Source organism: Perognathus longimembris, chromosome 11, assembly GCF_023159225.1.
Source record: "Perognathus longimembris pacificus isolate PPM17 chromosome 11, ASM2315922v1, whole genome shotgun sequence".
Classification (NCBI taxonomy): domain Eukaryota; kingdom Metazoa; phylum Chordata; class Mammalia; order Rodentia; family Heteromyidae; genus Perognathus; species Perognathus longimembris.
The window spans coordinates 18,983,494-18,999,687 of record NC_063171.1 but is presented as its reverse complement, the minus strand read 5'-3'; the positions used below and the strand labels follow the sequence as shown (position 1 = coordinate 18,999,687).

Sequence of the window (16,194 nt, the reverse complement as noted above, 5' to 3'; positions counted from 1 at the left end):
CAGTATTAAGAACAATGAGAGAGGGGCTGGGGATATAGCCTAGCGGCAAGAGTGCCTGCCTCGGATACACGAGGCCCTAGGTTCGATTCCCCAGCACCACGTATACAGAAAACGGCCAGAAGCGGCGCTGTGGCTCAAGTGGCAGAGTGCTAGCCTTGAGCGGGAAGAAGCCAGGGACAGTGCTCAGGCCCTGAGTCCAAGGCCCAGGACTGGCCAAAAAAAAAAAAAAAGAACAATGAGAGAATGACACAACACCTACTCAATAATATCTATTTCAGTTTGTCAATCTACAGAATTGTGTATGTTTACCCCAGCAAATAACATATATAGATAAAGAGGCACATTGACTTTTATATTTGCAAGTGTACACATTCCGTTAAAAATATTATGGACATATTCTTATTTCTATTGAATTATAGAGTAAAAAGCCTTTTAGAGATTTTGTTGTTGTTGCCATTTTGTTTAGTTTTGACTTTGGGGATAGGGTTTTGCCCAGGCTGGTCTTGGACTCATAATTCTCTTACTACCTCAGCCTGCATTTTGCTGCGATTATAAACATGATCCACTTTGCTTGCCTTTGGAGTTTAAATTCTATTTTAGCACTTAGTTGGGGTCTGTTCTATCCCACTTGTGTTAATTTCTTTTGTTTGTGACATATAGTTCCTTTTAAACTTCATCATTCTAAATAATCAGAGCCTCACAGAAACTGTCATACATATTTTTGATAAAACGTGTAAAAACCACTAAGCATTAAGACTTCTACCATGATGTAATTTTGCTGAAAAAATTTCTATAAACAGCAAGAAAAGTATTGAAAGTGGGGAAGATAATAAATGTCATTCATAGATTCAGCTAGTTTCTTGTGGGTTGCCAATGGGTGTGGCTAGCTCTGTGGAGTTGATCTGAAGTTTTCTGGGGTTTCAGGGTCATTCACAGGTAAACATACCCAGAAAGAACTCCCCCACTGTGTTTGCATGTCTTCTGGGTTTGAGCCTGCTGATATCTCCTTGGATATATCCATTTACTCACCAATAGCTCACTAGGTGAATAGTGGGGACAGAGTTAGATGAGATCGCCTTGCTTTGAAAGAACTCACGGGAAATGGGAGCTCCAAAGTTAAGCTAATTATAATGTGTTGTGGAAAGAGTGGGAGCCCTGCAAGGGAGGCACTGGCATCAGATGGGACAGAGGGTGGACTGTCCAGGGAAGAGGTGGCACAGCAGAGTGGATCCATCAGGCAACTGAGGCAGAGTTAAAAGTGGGTATGTGGGACATGGGGGAGGGGTCACTTTTCTGCCAGGGAGCCAGTAAGTGAGAAGCAAGTCTCATGTGAGACTCAATTCAGGGAAAGTGTAAGGTTTGGATAAAGGAGAATACCTCCACGTGGTTGTTCAGGCAGAAGAGAGTTTATCAGAAAAATGAGGAGAAATGGAACCTGCCGGCCATGCACTAGATGGAGGTGTGCAGAGAGAAGAGGAAAGGAGAGGGAAGGGAGGGAGGGAGGGAGAGAGATTGAACTGTATAGTGAGTAGGAAGGGAAGAAAGGAAGGGGGAGGAGAGGGAGGGACTAATCATGGAAATTGATTATATGGGGAGAGGGCATGGAGAAGGTGTGGTCACAGCAGATGGGAAGTGGCCTCAGAGCCTGGGGGACCTCCCACCGCCCCCAGGTACATGAGTTACCTGGGTGACAGATGCTGGGCCCGAATTTCTACAAAGGGAAAGGGCCATATTTCCCAGAGAGACCTAACAGAAGGGACAAGGGACACCTGGAGGGAAAGTGACAGGAAAGGAACCTAGAGACCCAGGCACTGGGGCCATGTCCATGAAAACTGTGGTTCTCAGTCATGACATTGCCAAGCCATAGCTTGGGTGCCAGTGGCTCACACCTGTAATCCTAGCTATTCAGGAGCCTGAGATCTGAGGATCAAGGTCAAAGCCAGCCCAGGCAGGAAAGTCCATGATACTCTTATCTTTAATTATTCCCCAGAAAACCAGAAGTGGTGTTGTAGCTCAAAAGGTAGGGACTGGCTTTGAGCTGAAGATCTCAAGGACAGCACCCAGCCCTTATTTGAAGCTCTATCACTGAGAAAAAAAGAAAATACAAAGGAAAACCAGTCTCTTCCTACTGAACACTGGGGCAGCCAACCAAAAGTTTTAAGCAGGGTAGCAAATCAGATTTGCACTTCACTGCGATGACAGACAGATGAAGGGAAGATGTATTGGAAGGGAGCTGGTTGAGTAAGGGGCCCTTGGAGAAGGCTTTCATGGTAATAAGGTGAAGAAAGGGAGGAGGACCTGAATGGAAACTGTGGCAGCACAATGAAGAAGGTTTCCTGGGGGTGGGGGTGGTGTAGGAGGGAGGGGGCCGTGGGGGGAGGGAAGAAGAGGGGTTTGGGCAGGCATGGGTCTTAGGCACCTGGCTTTCAAAGAATAGGTCAGCAAAAGCCAGCTGGCTTTCCAGGGGTCAGTCTCACCCTCTTTTGGGGGCTAAATATATTAGGGACTTCAGATCAGGCTTCCTCTGTGTAATATATTAGTAAATTCCTCTTTTCCCATGAGAGGAAACATCAGATGTGGGCTTGCCTAAAGTGTCCTGTCTAGAGACAAAAATCTCAGTTTAGACTTACCAGGAAGAAGACAGAAAAAACTGCTGGGCTTCTCAGATTCCAGAAAACTCCGCAGAGCCAATTTCTACCATCTTCTTCTTTTTTTCCTATCCTTTTCTTCTTCTTTTTTTTCTTTCCTTCCTTTCAAGTCTTCTGTTTCCCTATGAACTAAACAAATTGAATCTGTAGGTTGGAAAGAGAATAAATATGGAACCCACAGGGCTATGATTACAGAGTTGTATTTTAGACAACAACATTTTAACTTACAATTGTGTTTTTAGAGACACAAGAAAGTTTATGGTTAAGTTTCTTCCCCCTCCTTTCTCAATGTCTTTAAACTCCCGGACTCTGTTTATCCTGGCTGCGGATAGCGCTGCTCTTGCCGGGCTCACTGTGAGGGATGACTGTTCTCCTAGGACAGACATACATGAGTCCAGTCTGATGATCCCCTAGTTTTCTTCTACCCCATCTCCATGTCCGTCTGTCTGTCTCAAACACTTTTGTACAAACAGTCTAAATACTAAAAATGCCTTTCACATGTTACTTGTGAGGACTTGTTGTATCTTCATAAATATACTCTTCCATATAATCAATCAAAACTTGCCTTAGTTATTACTGTTATTTGCCTGATTATCTTTACCATGAAAGTGGCCTTTAGTTTAAAAAAAAAAAGCGGAAGAAAAGAGAGAGCTTATAGCATCAGGAGGAAACTTCACCCTGAAGAAAATTCAGCTTCATGCAGAGCATAGACGCTGTTGCTTATCCCTGTAGAAACACTCATGTCATCTCACTGATGTAGCGGTGTGTGAGGCTCTGATGATGTGTGTCTGTGTCTACAATGGTTCCCCAAAGCCACTTTCTCCTTTATACCATCCAGCCTGAGACTTCAAGGGTAACCATGGTGGTAATCACGAGTGGGATACTGTGTCATTGGTTCTAGATTCTTTAGCTCCCATAAAAACATCTCATCACCCTACATTGTGTAGTCTTCCATTGCTTATGCTGTCTGTGGTCCTATATTTGAATTAATTTCAACACAGTTTATCTTAACCCACACTAATTCCTCTTGAAGTTTCCTGTATGTTTGTCCTAGTCTGCAAACTATTGAAGAATTCAGCTCTTTTCCTTTATTTTGTATCCTGCGGATTTAAATACTTGACTTCATCTTTTATAAGAGTGAAGCCAGCCAGGCTTGTAGCTCATGCCTCTAATCCTAACTGCTCAAGAGGCTGAGATCTGAGGATTGCACTTCAAAGCCAACATGAGCAGGAAAGTCCATGAGACTGATCTCCAATTAGCCAGCAAAAAGCTAGAAGTGGGGCTGTGGCTGTAGAATGCCAGTCTCGAGTGAAAAAGCTAAGGAACAGTGCCCAGGCTCAGAGTTTAAGCCCTAGTACCAGCACAGAAGAAAAAAAAGTGAAAAAGAAGGAAGACAGTGATGAGTCTTTGAAGTTCATATTTCTGACAGGCCAAGCCATTTCCCTGAATCTGGCTGCAGACTCTCTGCTAGGAACTTTTCCCTACTTCCACGTATCCTCCAGCCATAACTCCTGTCACTGCAGGTGACAGACTCTGGACAATGTTCATCCAACAAAAGGCCCTCTAATGGCTACAGGTAAAAGTAGTTGAAGCCAGATTAGACATTGGCTAAAAATAAAATGCTTTAGACTCATGTTTTTCCTGGTTAAAATTGCAACACTTGGAGTTGTTTATTGAAATAACTGATAGACCTAAATAGAAAACTCCGGAAAACGGAAGCATTTGGTTAGTTTGTAAAGTTCAGGGTAAAGATTTGCCACTTCTGTCCAAAGGTTGACTCCTCCTAAGGACAGAACACAATAAAAAGGCTGTTTTAAGTCACTCCATCAAGCATTAACAGGGCCTAGAGCCCTGAGGGCCTGATTGGGGCATTGGGTCAGGGTTCTTTCTGCTTGCTCAGAGGTCCTAGGAGCTGATTCTCATCCCCCACTGCTCTTCCTTTGCTGGGCTATTTCTAGCAGAGGTTCAGAGAAGAAATGTAGTCACGAACTTGCCCTTTGAACCAGACAGACCTGAGTTCAAAACTCATCTCTGTGAGCTTTGTGTTGTGGACTTGAGCTGAAAGACCATGTAACTTGTCCAGGCCTTGAGCTGAAAGACCACATAACTTGTCTAAGACTTAAATTCCTTGTCAAGTGGGTAACTTGAAAATGCCACAACTTTCCCGGCACAGTTGCTGACATTGGCACATACATAAGTTAGTAGGCCAGGTGCTGGGCATAGTGCCTAGGATATGGTGTGCAGGCACTCTCAGTAGTGGGATTCAGTGTCAGCACCCCTCTGTCAGACCTTCTCTATCGTGGAACTGTGTAGAGGCTGGGCTAGTTTTCTTACATGGGCTTCCAGGAGCTTGGTGTTGCACATAATCCCAGGTTGCTTGGCTAACAAACAAAATTGGAAAGGGTTTAAAACATACCTGATTCTGATATCACATGCTCCCAATCGCTCTCTATTTTGCACACTTGAGAGGAAGACAGAGCCATAGCAGGGCTCAGGGGTCCTGATTTAGCTGCAGCAGTACGTCCTCCCTGGCTGCCGGCCAGTGAGAAGTTGAGTGAGGGATGCTTCAGGCACCAGGGTTTTTCATCTCAAAGTCCTCCAGGTTTTCTAGAGCTAATTTGTTGGTGATCTTATTTTTATGCATAAAATACATTTATTATTGGGTGCTGGTGGTTCATAGCTATAATCCTAGCTACTTAGGAAGGTGAGCTCTGAAGATTGTGGCTCAAAGCTAAGCAAGGCAGGAATGTCTGTGAGACGCTTATCTCTAAGTAACTACTAAAAAGCCACAAGTGGTGCTGTGGCTCAAGTGGTAGAGCAAAAAAGCTCAAGTCTAGCTCCCAGTTCCTGACTTCAAGACCCCAGGACTAGTGTGCGTGTGCACTCGAGCACACACACACACAATTAATTTTTTAAAATACATTTATTTAACAATGGGCCATATTCTGATGGAGAAAAAAGAGAGATTAAGAAACAATTCCTTTAAAAATTGTGTGTGTGTGTGTGTGTGTGTGTGTGTGTGTGTGTGTGTGTTGCTCTTAGGATTGGACTCAGGTCTTTATGCCCTTTCTTACTCATGGTTAGCACTCTCACTTGAGCCACACATCCAGCTTGAACTTTTGCTAGTTAATTGGAGAGAGAGTCTTGAGGACTTTTTTGCCTGGGCTGGTTGTTTTTTTTTTTTTTTGGCCAGTCCTGGGTCTTAAACTCAGGGCCTGAGCACTGTCCCTGGCTTCTTTTTGCTCAAGGCTAGCACTCTGCCACTTGAGCCACAGCGCCACTTCTGGCCATTTACTATATATGTGGTGCTGGGGAATCGAACCCAGGGCTTCATGTATACAAGGCGGGCACTCTTGCCACTAGGCTATATTCCCAGCCCGCCTGGGCTGGTTTTGAAGCAAGATCTTTTTTCTTCTTTTTTTTTTCAATTGTCAAGGTTATATACAGAGGGGTTACAGTTATATAAGTAAAGTAATGAGTACATTTCTTTTCCAGCAGTGTTATCCCCTCCCTCATTTTTCTCCCGTTTTCCCTTTTCTCCCTCCAGACTCCCCTTCCCCTCCAAGTTGCAAAGTTCATTTCCACCATAAGTATCAATGTTTCATTGGTTCACCCTTTGTCCCATGTTTCTGTGATTTTCCTTTCCTTCCCCAAGTCAGTTAGACTTAAATACAAGACAAACCAGAAACATGGGGAATAAACCAGAGGAGAAAAAAAACGAAAGACAAAAGAAATAACTGCAAACAGTGCACTTAAAAAAAAGGAAAAGAAGAAAAACAAAACAACCACACACACACAAAAAAACCGCTCTTGTTTCCATATCATGGAGATCATTTCAATTAGCATCATTTTATATGGTCATATATACATAGCTACTGTGAACCTCTGCTAGGCCTATCGTAGGCATACAGTAATAGTTACAAATGAGGGAAACCATGGAGCCTATGGTTCTTTGGGTCTGGCTTACTTCACTTAATATGATTTTTTTTTTCAAGTCTTTTTTCATTTCCTTACAAGTAGGATGAGATCATTCTTTCTGATGGAAGCGTAGAATTTCATTGTGTATATATACCATATTTTCTTGATCCGTTCATTTCCTGAGGGGCTTGATTTCATATCTTAGCTATGATAAATAATGCTGCAGTGAGCATGGTTGTGCTGGTGGCTTTAGTATGGCCTTGTTTGTGGTCAGTTGGGTAACTGCCCAGGAGTGGGATTGCTGAGTCAGTCATACGGGAGCTCTATGTTTAAGTCTTTTTTTTTTTTTTTTTGGCCAGTCTTGGGCCTTGGACTCAGGGCCTGAGCACTGTCCCTGGCTTCTTCCCGCTCAAGGCTAGCACTCTGCCACTTGAGCCACAGTGCCGCTTCTGGCCGTTTTCTGTATATGTGGTGCTGGGGAATCGAACCCAGGGCCTCATGTATCCGAGGTAGGCACTCTTGCCACTAGGCTATATCCCCAGCCCCTATGTTTAAGTCTTTTGAGGAACTTCCATACTGCCTTTCAGAGTGGTTGAACCAGTTTACATTTCCAACAGTGTGGTAGCATTGAACCAATATCTTTCAAGTCTCAGCCTCTGGAGTAGCTAGGAATTATAGGCAGGAGCCACTGGCATCCAGATTAATTTCTGAATTAGTATTCATTAGTACAAAAGGGGGGTTTTATTGTGTGTATAGTGTATTTTGAACAAGTTCACACCTATTTTATTCCTATTTCTCTCTACCTTTATCCTCTTTTTGCAACCAGTGTTTGGTGGATTTAATTGCAGTGTGTGTGTGTGTGTGTGTGTGTGTGTGTGTGTGTGTGTGTATAACATAATTTGATCCAATTAAAACTTGCCTGGGAAGCATTATGCTAGTTTTAGTTGGACATCATTTAAGATGTTAACAAATTGTACTAGCACTATAAGTTTTCAGCCCTGATTAGACACCTCTTCGTTAGCTCATACAATACTTAGTCCCAAAAAAAAGCAATGAACTGAATTACTCCCAAGGATGGGACTTTCAGACCGTCACATGGGTTACAAAGTCTGTTTCCTTGAATCTCTGAAATAATGGGGAAAATGCCTGCTTTGCCCTCTGATTTGGGCTTTGTGAGGATCACATGAGTTAATGTATATAAAAGTGCTTTTTAATATATGTACTTTTTAATAAAATCTCTTAAATATTTATAGATATGCCAGGTGTTGGTGGCTTTTGCCAGTAATCCTGGCTACTCAAGAGGCTGAGACCTGAAGATCGCAGTGCAAAGCCAGCCTGGGCAGGAAGGTCTGTGAGAATCTTATTTTGAATTAACTATCCCAAAGCAGGAAATGGCACTGTAGCTCAAAGTGGTAGAGCACTAGTCTTGAGCACAAAAGCAATACATGCACACACACAAATATAAGGTTATTCTTACTGTGGTTATTTAACCTAAAGATGTTTATTTATTTATTTTTCTCTCTGCTAACTTCCCAGGAGCTTGATGGGCTGGTAGTTGTTAACCTGTTGTGCCAATTTTCTCTCCTTGGGGGAAGATTCTCTATTGTTCTCCATCACTGTCTGATATCTCCATGTTCAGGGAGGAGGAGTCTTTTCTCTGCCCTCAGGATTGTTACCCATTCACTAGGCTTCTCTCTATAAGTTAGTTGTGAGATTAAATATCTCATTCTCACTGAATTCTGAAGAGACTTTCCACAAATATTTGACCTTGAGCCACAATTCTAGTCTCTGACTCCAAGTAACTGGCATTAGAAGTCATGTACCACCATACGGGGCAATTTCCAAGAATGTCTTGCCTATGAAAACTCCATTTTCTCCTTTTTTCTTTCTGGTACATTTAATTTGCTGCAGATAGAGTGGTCAAGTCAGTGCACCAAGGAATGGAAAGTGCTTCCAGCCTGGCTGAGCTGCTGGAAAAATCAACTGTTGGTTTGAGGCCAGATCTCAATGCGGGATTTGAACTCATGACCTAATGCCACAGGCAAGAATGTTACCAGCCGACCTGCACTGACCCTTGTAAGATGTAGGCATTTAGAATACTTCCTTTGAGTAGTCCTGTTGCTGCTTGCTTTGTTATTTTCCTCCCTTTTTTTTTCCTGCAGGATTCCGGGCCTCCCTGTTAGGAACACAGTTTGAAGGCCTATTTTTCTCACTGTCTTTCCATTTGCTTATTACAGATGCTTCTTTCTTGTTTTCCTTCTCCCATGTGAGTTCCTTTTTTTGTTGTTGTTGTTCTTCCTTCCTGTCCTTCTGGCTTAAAAATACTCTCCAGTGTCTTTAGCTGGGTGGCCACAAATCCGACCTTCCTTCTATTCATATGGGGTGCCCCAGCAGCCTATGAACCTTTCTTCTTATTCTCTGAAATGACTTGTACCCCCCATATCCATTCCCTGTTAACTTGTGCCTGTTCTCAGCTGACTTAGATGCTCACTGGCCCTTGTACTCAGAGCTGCAGCTGAAAAGGGAATCTTTGGTACCAAGGGGGCTTAATAAGTGATTTGGTCATGTTACCGACAATCAAATCTCTCCCATGTGTGCAGATGCATGTGTAACATTCATCTTCGTGCACAGCTGACACCATGTTCCATGGAGCCCCAGGAAGCAGCTTCTAGGCAGCGTGCTGTTATTCGCGGCCTGGAGGGACCTGCTGCTGTTTGGTGCCCACTCAAGTATTTCTTAGGTAGCTGAAGTTGACTCGGCTATTTCTTCTTGTGCTTTCTTCATCTGGAGTTGCAGGATTATGATGTTTTAATAACCATGACTATCAGTTTGGTATTGAGCGAGACCACTCACAAATGAATGTCTGAGGGATCACTTTAGAAACTCGAGAAGACTGGGCTAGAAAATGCTAGGCCTGCATTTTTGGCCCTCCTGTATGCAGTCAGAGCAATAGGGTGGCAGAGGAGGATATAACGGTCCCCTTTGATCTTCCCTCCAGCTCCTGAGTGGAAAGAACTGGTCCTATTCTCAGGGGAAACCTTGAGTTGTAGACTTGGTGATGTGTGGTGAAATTCATGTTTATATGCAGCTCTCTCTTCCTGCCTGTGGAGCCTTTGTCTTCAGAGACTGACCACCAAACTCCTGCTTACTTCTCAGGTCCCAGCTCAAATGTCCCCTTTACTCTTGCACTTTCCTGACCACCTCTGAATTAACTACTTTTTATTCTGGATTTTCTTAGCACTTTACCAAAAACTCAACTCAATTATTATGATATTTTTTTAAATTTTGGGCTTAAAAAAACTCATTTATTTCTCTTTTAGTTCCAGGGATGTTCATTTTTATGTTTCTTGAGATTAAAAAAATGTTTAAGTACTGCATGAGTTTCAATTCAACATGTGAGCCTAGAGTACAATGTACCTTGCTCAGTGTCATCCATTTTGTTATTCTCCCCCATAGCTCCCAATCCCACTCATTCTTTCAAGTTACCTGGTTCCATTTTCACATATGCACATTGACTATATTCTGAGGCACTCTTAAGTATGTAGCCCCTGCTGGCTTTGAATATGTGATTCTCCTGTATCAGCTTTTTGAGCACTGTGATTTAAGGTGTGTACCATCATTCTAGGCCCTTACCTATTTTTTATTTTAACTTTCTCTTTGCCCTATTCATTTGAGTGTCTTGAGGGCAGGCCACATTTAATTACTCTTCCTAATCACATCTGAAACACACTAGAACGCAGTAAGCATCCTGTAAATTGTTTGCCCTTATTTCTATCATAAATAATAACATGTTTCTTTAATGATGTTATTCTTGCCATTGGTAATGAGGAAAAGTTCCATGTTTTGAAACAAGAAGAAAATGTTGAGGAAATAAGCTAGAGTGGATTTACTGCTTCTTCTTCAAGCAGGGATACAACAAAGGAACACATTTCTGTTCCATCTTTGTTGTTTTTGCTTGACCTTCACGTGTAGCCCTGCAGGAATAGTAGCCTTTATAGCTGACATGGCTTGGGAGTCATAATTAATCTCAGAAGTTCTTAGGGGTGAATAGGTTTGAGTCATGAGTCAGGAATGGGCCTCTGGGGATGTACTTTTTGCTTTGAATCTCAAATTATCCTACTTGGGGTTTGCATGTATCTCATTATGTCTCCCTATCTGAGGCTGTCATTTGTGTCCACATTTGCTTCCACTCTGTGTGGCCCTAGTGTCTAGGTCAGTTGGGCTTCGCTGCCTTTAACACATTTTTGAGGCACTATTCAACACCTTGCATGTACCCAAGGAAGGTTAGGAGGCAGAGATCAGGAGGATCACAGTTCCAAGGGAGCCTGGCTAAAAGTTTGCAAATTCCCATCTTGCAAATCTTTTCCTGAGCTATGTGTTCCAGGATGTGTCCTTCTGAGGTTTGCCTCTCTTTTTAGGATTCTGTAGTGAAAACAGACTTAAAAATAAGTGGTATCAGGGGTGAGGGTGTGGCTTAGGTGGTAAAGCACCAGCCTTTGAGGAAAAGCATCAGACACTGAGTTCATATCCTGGTCCCAGAAGAAGAAAAACCAAAAAACCAAAATAAGTGACATAAATTATAGAATATCATGTGTACATATGTTGATTTTTATTAGTAGAACTCAAATCCCTTACTCTCTTCCCTCTTATACTTTGTTATCTTTTACTCTTTTGAGGGGGCAAGGAAATACTGGGGATTGAATTCAGGACTTTTTGTGCTAGGCAGCTGTTCTACCCCTGGACGCACACCACAGCCCTTTTGTACTGGGGTTATTTTGATAGGGTCTTGCATTTATACCCCAGTGGGCCTAGACAGCGATCCTCCCATTTATGCTTCCCATGTAGTTAGGATGATAAGTGCACACCACTGCACCCCTCTGTTGATTGAGATGGGGTCTTGCAAATTTTATTTATTTTTGCCAGTTCTGGGGCTTGAACTCAGGGCAGGGCTTGGGCACTGTCCCTGAGCTTCTTTTTGCTCAAGGCTAGCACTGTACCACTTAAGCTACAGCACCACTTCCGGCCTTTTCTGTTTATTTGGTGCTAATGAATTGAACCCAGGGCTTCATACATGCTAGGCAAGCACTCTACTGCTCAGCCACATCCCTAACCCATCTTGCAAACTTTTAGCCAGGCTACCCTGGAACTGCAATGCTCCTGATCTCTGCCTCCTTGAGTGGCTGGGATTACAGGGTTAGCCAACATGCCTGGCTGCTACTTTACATTAAAAGGGAAATTCTACTTTAAGCAAAATGTAAAGTCTAAGCTACGGTTTTTCAGATTTTTTTTAGGTACTTTTCATTCTGATAATCCCATCTGTAATTGGCTCTATTGAAATCAACTTCTCTGACTGCTTTGATCACTTCGTTCCCTTTTTCTTTGTGTAGGCATCCAGTTGGATATGCATTCACTTTGGAAAAGAGGAAGAACTTTTTTTTTTTTTTTTTTTTGTCAGTCATAGGGCTTGAACTTAGGGCCTGGGCACTGTCCCTGAGCTCTTCAGCTGAAGGCTAGTGCTCTACCACTTGAACCATAGCACCACTTCTGGTTTTCTGGTGAGTAATTGGAAATAAGAGTCTCACAGACTTTCCTTCCCTGGCTGCTTTGAACTGAGATCCTCAGATCTCAACCTCCTGAATAGCTAGGAGTACAGGTGTGAGCCACCAGCGCCCAGCAGGAAGGAAGAACATTTTTAGCCATGTTAGCATTAAAAGAGTGATACAACAGGTTGATACCTTTGTAAAACAGGAAAATATATCCTACCCTGATACTAGAGTTCTGACTTTTGCTTATTTCCCTCTTCTTGACTTCTTGCTCTTGTTCACAGGCACAAATTTTTGTTCAACATAGTTGCTATCATGCTAGATATTCAGTTTTGTATTCAACAAGTAATTTTTTTTAGGACCCAGTCTCTAAAAGTTACTTTATGGTTTGAATTGTTTGCTTTATTCATTGTGTTTCTCATGTCTCAGAAATGCATTTGGACCTCATTGTTTGAAGAGTTCAAGATGATAATGCTTTTTATTGGCTTACAAGCCTTGTTTCTGCTCTTTTTCCTTGTGAAATTTCCCATCTGTAGCCAGAACTGTGGCTGCACAAGAGCTGATAATGTAGAGGGGAAGGTGGATGGTGGGAGGGGTGGGGGTAGGGGAGGAGAGCCTATGTCACACAGTGCAGGGGGTTCCACAGGAGTGGGTGGAGCCCTTCCTTCTGTTTCCAGAGACTCTGAGGGCTAAATAAGCCCAGGCCTTGGCTGCTCAGTGTTGTGCGTCCTGGACATCAAGGCCTATGCAGCTGCTCCAAATTTAGGTGTTCTGGCCAAGTAATATTAATGCCACACTTCAAAGGCTTAACTAGGAATGAAAACAGGTAATCTATATCAGTGATTTTCTGTAGTGATCATATTCCAAAATGATGATATTCCAGATAGTTAAATAAAGCAGATTGTTAAAATAATTTTATCTGTTTCGTTTCACTGTTCTTAATGTGGCAGGTCATATTAACCTGTGACTGGCATTATATTTCAATTGAATAGTGTTGCTCTTGGGCCTTATTTCTTAAAATGCAGGGTGTGAAAGCTCTGGTAGTCATGCTTGTAATCCTATTTACTTAGGAGGCTGAACATTGTGATTTGAAGCCAGTTCAGGCAGCAGAGTCTCTGTTTCCAATTACCTGGCAAAATGCTCTCCTAGAGACATGACTCAAGTGGAGCAAACTAGCCCAGAGAATATGACACCGAGTTCAAGCTCTAATAGCAGCAAAACAAAAACAGAACATGGTGTAGTTTTTGAGTGTCCTAAATCCAAAAAGAAAAAACTCTTAGGTCAAAAAGAAAAACTCCACTACTTTTAAATTAGAAACGAATGGAGTAGTAGAATAGAGATGTTCAACATGGCACACTTGGAACACTTTTGTTTTAACCTGAAGCATGGCCAGTAGGCCTGGTCAGCTCTGTCAAAGGCACTGGACCAGAAACATCATACAGCCTTTGAGTCTGGTGGGTAGAAACCAGTTCTCACTAAACCTGGACGTGGGTGCTCATCGTGAAATCAGCAGCCACTCTGGAGACTGCTGGAGTTGAAGGGGAAATGAAGGACGGCTGTCCACCAAAGGCTGAGCTGTATGTTCCACCCTAAAGCACCCCAGGAGGCCAGGAGGGACATTTGTGCCATGATTTGCTTCTTGAAGATCTTTTCAAAATGCGCTCATGGATAATAGTACTTTATAAGAAGCAGGGTGGTTTCTTAGCGACCTTGGAGTCCCACGGGGCCAAATAGGGATGCCTGGAACACTCAGATCCTCCCCACCATGACCTGTTGAAGTCAGAAGAGGCTATGTTGTATCCATATTACATCCACCTTTTTCCAGCCTGACAGGAAAGATGTCCTTACTGTGCAAAGACCTAGGGCAGTCACCAGCCTGTGCTTTGGGCTGGGTTCTGAAGAAGGAATACAAAAAAACATTGCGAGAAGTGGGGGAAGACACCAAACACTGAAGTTTATGGGGTTACATGCCCCGTGTTTATTCTGACAGTTGTAAAAATTCTTTCAGGCTGACCCATTTTTCCTTTCTTAATTAAAAAAAAAAAGACTGGCAGTAAAGAGCAAGAAATGTAAAACATGTGACTAATATTTAAACTTTTTTCCCCCTGGAGCCAGATTCTTTAAAATTATACCTTAGACATGCTTGGGTTTTTTAAAAAAACAATTGCCCACAAAAGCCACCAAACATTTGTTTTTGAAACTTGTAGACTTAGATGGCATCCATTTTGAGGAAAGAATCCCAAAGCAAAACATTTAAGGGTCATTGGACCAAAGTCTTTTTTGGAGATTTTGCCTTGGTGAATTAGATTACCCTAGGAATTGACAGAGAGCCAGGCAGCCTTTGGCCTCTACTTTGCTTAGAATTTCCAGCTCTACTGGTAGTCACCCAGAAGTTTTGAGGGTGTTACACTAAATGAACTACAAAGCCCTAAATAGGATGGAAAAATAAGATAGGGCCCTGAGAACATACTGGATTGGCATATGGGAGCTAGATTAGGTTGACCACTTCAGTCATTTGTTCAATCAGTTATTCACTCAATGTGAATACCTATTATATGCCAAATGTTGTCCTTGGCCTTTGTAGGATAAATCTCAGAATGTTTGAACACTGATCCCAATAGATATGAGGCCCATAAATTCAAGTTCCAATCCCCTGCCTGATGTGCTTTCTTCCTATGTATGACTCAGTTGCCTACTGGGCACTGTGGCTTCTTTCCTATCCAAATGTCTTGTTTCTCACTATTGTCAATGTCTAAAATGGCCTCCTTTCCCCAGATGTTCTTCTGTTTAAATCACATTCATCACTCCAATTCCAGCTCTCATTCTGCTGCTTCCATGAATGCCTCCCCAAAAAGGTGGTCAGCGCTCCCTCTCTGCACTCCCAAGAACTTTGGACTTTGGATACCACATATAATCTGGAGGTTGAAGTATATGAAACCATCTTTTCTAAGTTAAAAATTGGCCAAATATTGGCAACTTAAAATCATTCTAGCTATTATTAACTGTGCTTTGTATGAAACTTAAGATAAGTCTCTTTGTAAATTCAAGACTTAAATTTAGCAAAGTCTTTAAAGTATGAATTGTATTGTCTCATTGAACTGTCTCACTAAGCTTCTACTAAGAAAATTTATAAAATGTTGTAAAACCTGTAACATTTTATAAAATCTAAATATGGAAAACACTTTCTGATTTTGCGAACCAACTTGTGGACTATAACTTTCAATTTAGTCCAATGAGGTTCTGTGTCATATTGCTAGAGCCTCTCTCCATAATATTCACCATTTGATATATCCTCATCACTTAGCATGCTTTGACAATCCAATTTGGATAGAAATCTAATTAGCTAGTCCTGGGGCTTGAGCCCCAGGGCCTGAGCACTGTCCCTGGCTTCTTTTTTGCTCAAGGCTAGCATTCTATCTCTTGAGCCACAGCACCACTTCTGGCTTTTTCTATATATATATGGTGCTGAGGAATCGAACCCAGGGCTTCATGTATGCTAGGCAAGCACTCTACCACTAGGCCATATCCCCAGCTCTGGCTTTGTCTATATATGTGGTGCTGAGGAATCCAATCCAGGGCTTCATGTATGCAAGGCACGCACTCTACCACTAGGCCTATTCCCAGCCCCTAATTAACTCTTTAACATTCAACTTACAGATCTCTATATATGTCAACAGTGATCCAAGAAAGGAGATAGTAGAACGGTTGGTTGAAGTCTGTTAGTCTCACACATCTGTATCATCCCATGGAGCCTGTGTGTGATCAGAAAAGGGAAGAAAATAAGTTGGATATGATTTTGGTTTTCACAGTGATTTCATATACTTAGTAATCACCACTAGCAAATTATAGCTGGAATTTGGGCAACAGTTGGCAAAAATGCCATCTATTGTTTCTAGTCTACCTTAGTTCTTATCTGACAGCTTGTTATTTTTTTCTTTCTTGTAGCCATCCTTACACACCCCTTTGACTTTGCTTCTGTGAAGGTTCTATTAATCATTACTATGGTTACTTCTGCTGGTGCTTTCTGTGCCCTTCCCAGTTATTTGTCTCTAGAGGCACAAAATCACTTGAAGGACTAAATGCTT

The 16,194-nt window shown here is 42.3% G+C and overlaps 1 protein-coding gene across 1 annotated transcript in view; it reads left to right on the top strand.

Moving 5' to 3' along the window:
* Rgl1 (ral guanine nucleotide dissociation stimulator like 1) overlaps positions 1-16,194 on the top strand; it is a 125,178-nt gene that overhangs the window by 6,508 nt on the left and 102,476 nt on the right. The window lies entirely within an intron of this gene.